The 4,246-nt window shown below is 34.6% G+C and overlaps 1 long non-coding RNA gene across 1 annotated transcript; it reads right to left on the reverse strand.

Moving 5' to 3' along the window:
* Positions 1-1,149: 1,149 nt before the first annotated feature.
* Positions 1,150-3,982, reverse strand: LOC311083914. Its single transcript, XR_014606384.1, has 6 exons — positions 3,792-3,982; positions 3,135-3,190; positions 2,929-3,027; positions 1,864-1,933; positions 1,624-1,688; positions 1,150-1,348 (listed from the first exon to the last, which is right to left on the reverse strand). It is a non-coding gene; the product is annotated as an uncharacterized lncRNA (long non-coding RNA).
* Between the last annotated feature and the right edge of the window lie 264 nt (positions 3,983-4,246).

The following is a 4,246-nucleotide window of genomic DNA, read 5'->3' on the forward strand; positions in this document are numbered from 1 at the left end:
CAGCCTTGTGGAGGTGTACAATTTTGTCTCTAGTGTCTTTGGACAGCTCTTTGGTCTTGGCCATGTTAGTAGTTGGATTCTTACTGATTGTATGGGGTGGACAGGTGTCTTTATGCAGCTAACGACCTCAAACAGGTGCATCTAATTTAGGATAATAAATGGAGTGGAGGTGGACATTTTAAAGGCAGACTAACAGGTCTTTGAGGGTCAGAATTCTAGCTGATAGACAGGTGTTCAAATACTTATTTGCAGCTGTATCATACAAATAAATAGTTAAAAAATCATATATTGTGATTTCTGGATTTTTTTTTTAGATTATGTCTCTCACAGTGGACATGCACCCACGATGACAATTTCAGAGCCCTCCATGATTTCAAAGTGGGAGAACTTGCAAACTTACTTATTTTCCTCACTGTATATGGTCATAAAATGTTTAGCTTGCTAAAGAAGGGTCGAAAATGTATTTTGATCATAGTAATTCCTCTACCTTTTCCCCTATACACAACAGTAGGCTACCATATTTCACTACACTGTAAAAAATTTCCCCGTTAATTTACAGTAAACTGCAGGCAGCTAGATTTACCTGTAGAATGCTGTAATTTTACAGTGGACCTGCTGTAATCTGAAACAACAGTTTATTACTGTAAAAATGTTCCCGTTAATTTACAGTAAACTACAGGCAGCTAGATTTACCTGTAGAATGCTGTAATCTGAAGTAACAGTTTATTACTGTAAAAAATATTACAGTACTGTGCTGTAGAAAATATAGGCTGCACAGTATAATACTGTCAGGTGTTCGGCTGCATATACACAAACAGTGTATTACTATAAAGTGTATTAAAGTACTCTTATTAAATGTGATCTTTACATTGTAATACTACTAGAATCTGACAATTTAAAATTTGCATTCTAAAATAAAAAACACACTGAAAATTGCTTGCAAACAAATGGCTCAAACAAAAGATGACCTTAAAACATGCTTTTATTAAAGCTAATACCTTTAAGAACAACACAACACTAGATAAACTTTTAGATTTATTCTCATACAACATTAGATAGACTTTTACCATATGCCTTAAAACAGGCATACATAATTACATATACATACATACATACATAAATACATTACCTGTTCATAAAATACAAATATACTCTTAAGTCAGGCTTCAGTGAACACTAGCCAATTATTTTATATCAAAACAAATAGTTTATAAAATATACATCAGCATTTTATACTTTTGGACTGATGGTTAAAGTCTTTTTCTGCACAGTTTTCCCAGTTATTTTACACACCTGTTTTCTCTGTGCAGCTTTGGTTCTCTTTTCCGGATTTATTCCAAAAAAGTATCTGAAAAATAAGAGGAGACAATTTTCAATTAAAATGATTTGCAGTGTATAATTTTGATTATCTAAAAAATTCTAACCAAAAACTACTGGATAATTCACTGAAGACTTGGAATTAACTGCAGAGATCATACAGAGTACATTTATAGTCAGTAGATTCTAGCATGAGGCACATAAATGTGGATCTTATCCTGATAAACTAAAGTTATGTGTCAGTCTGGAGTGTGAGCTTTGTTTTAGAGAAACAAAATGCAGACATGTCTAATATGACATACTTACCAAGAAGGATCAAACAAGGAGACACAGGCAAGCATTATCTCAAGGTCAGCAGGTTTGGCAGACATCTATTGGTAAAGAAAACCATTTAAGATGACTGACAGTATTTGTATCTGCGAATAATTTTTTTTAAACTTAAACTTAATGTGCTACTTGTTGCTTATATTCTACAGAGGCAATAGGCCTAACATATTCAGAATATGAATGGTTTATGTAAAAATTATAATTTTCTCATTTACTCACCCTCATGCAGATTTAAACTCTGATGATGCAAAGGACGATATTTTAATGGAAATGAAATGTCTGTTTGTCCCTACAATGGAAAAGAAGAGAATGGGGATCAATAATGGGGAACACCAATAGTCATAGTAAATGAAAGATAAAAGAAGCCTAATTTATACGGGTCACATGTTTTAACCAGTTTTCTGAAGGGATTCAATTTGTTTCACCGTACATCTAGCAATTGGAATCCAGTTTTTGATGCTTTGGTCTCATATCTTTGATATTACATGAAACGACAGGTGACTTAGATTAAAGGGATAGTTCACCCAAAAATTAAAATTAGCCCATGATTTACTCACCCTGAAGTCATCCTAGGAGTATATGACATTCTTCTTTCAGACGAATACAATTGGAGTTATATATATAAAAAAAAAATGTGCTGGCTCTTCCAAGCTTTGTAATGGGAGTGAATGGCAAGTCCATACAAGTGCATCTATCCATCATAAAAGTGTCCCAAAACTGCTTTGAGGGGTAAATAAAGGCCTTCTGAAGCGAAGCGATGCGTTGGTGTAAGAAAAATGTCCATATTTATAACTTTATCAGCTAAAATAACTAGTTTCCGCCAGGCGGCCGTACGCATCGGTTTACGGCGAAAGAGTAACACTTGAACTTGACGCACGAAGTAATGACGAACACGGTAGCTGCTCAGCCCTGTTTGTTTGAACTGGCATAAGTAGACTTGCGTATAGCCATCTGCCGGAAGCTAGTTATTTTAGTCGATAAAGTTTTAAATGTGAAAATTTTTCTTACAAGAATGCAACGCTTTACTTCAGAAGGCCTTTATTAACCACCGGGAGCCATTTGGGACACTTTTATGATGGACAAATGCACTTCGATGGACTTAAAAAAAATGGTGCCCATTCACTCCCATTATAAAGCTTGGAAGAGCCAGGACATTTTTTAATATAACTCCGATTGTAATTGTCTGAAAGAAGAATGTCATATACACCTAGGATGGCTTCAGGGTGAGTAAATCATGGGCTAATTTTCATTTTTGGTTGAACTATCCCTTTAATGGTACTGTACCTTTATGTTCCTTTTGGAGCTTGAAGGTTTGGTCCCCATTCGTCTTCCATTGTTTGGGCAAACAGACATCATTTCTCCACAACAATATCTTAATTTTTCCTCCAAGAGAAAGAGACAACATAAGGTTAAGTAAATGATGAGATAACTACCATTTTTAGGTGAACAACTGTACAGGTGTTAATAGAAAAAACAATAGGCAAACTCACAGTTCTTTAAAGAATGAGTCCTTGCTTCTCTACAAAGTTAGCCTTCAGGAGTTTAACTACAATGACAAGGAAAACATAATGTAAAGAAGAGATACCTAAAAAAATAGTTTCAATAAAAAAGAAAAATCAGAAAATGATCGACATTCCGTCCGTCCATCTGTTATGCTGCTATTTCTGCAGCGGTTTGAACATGCACGTTCACAGTAATCACACAAGATTTATGAATTTTGATCATACCTCACCTATCTTTTGCTTCGATAAAGATTGGGACATGTGTCCGTTGCATATGCATAAACTGTGCATGACGGTAGCAAATACAAACGAAATGCAGTCTGAGTGTATGCTAACGAGCTCACAAGCATGCTATCGTTTTACTCGGTTACTTTTCCATGATTAAAACACGCTATCCTGTCATCTAATTACACTTCACTGGATCTTTATACTGTATGTTAATATTTAGACGTACCACTTGAACGTGAACTTGCAGATCAAATCAAAGAGTAGTTGCAAATAACAGCAGCAGATAATGGACGGTTTGAATCTCACGTAAAAAATGTAACCACGTAAAAAAAAAACCTAAAAAAAAAAACATTTCACACTAATTTTTTACTCAGATAAAGTTGAGGAAAATGTGCAAGTTGAATAAAAGTTTCTTACCCGTTTGAATGTGATGTGATGACAGTCTGTACAATGGGCTCACATTCTTGTGGTCAAAGTCCAAAGTCGCTTCATCCGATTTAAATCGCAAAAACATCACTGGATGTTTAAAATGTAATATTTAAAAGTAATAGGTAGTTTACATGTAAAATAATACTAGGCAGAGCTGCAAAATGACCTCATGCAGATAAACTAAAATGTCTTCCTAAACTCACATGTGCATGGGAAAATATGGTATTATACTGTTAAATAACAGTGTCATACTGTTGCTGGTCAACACGCAATTTGAAGCGACCAAGTTCTCCCATAATGCATTGCAAAAAACGGTAACTTACAGTTATTACATGAAAACAGCATTTTGCTGTTAAATTTTCATGTAAATTTACAGGAATTTTTTACAGTGTACTGTATTATGACACACAGCTATAATAAATACTGTACTTACATTTAAATGA

This window comes from Abramis brama (assembly GCF_963993115.1).
Source record: "Abramis brama genome assembly, chromosome: 5".
Classification (NCBI taxonomy): Eukaryota; Metazoa; Chordata; class Actinopteri; order Cypriniformes; family Leuciscidae; genus Abramis; species Abramis brama.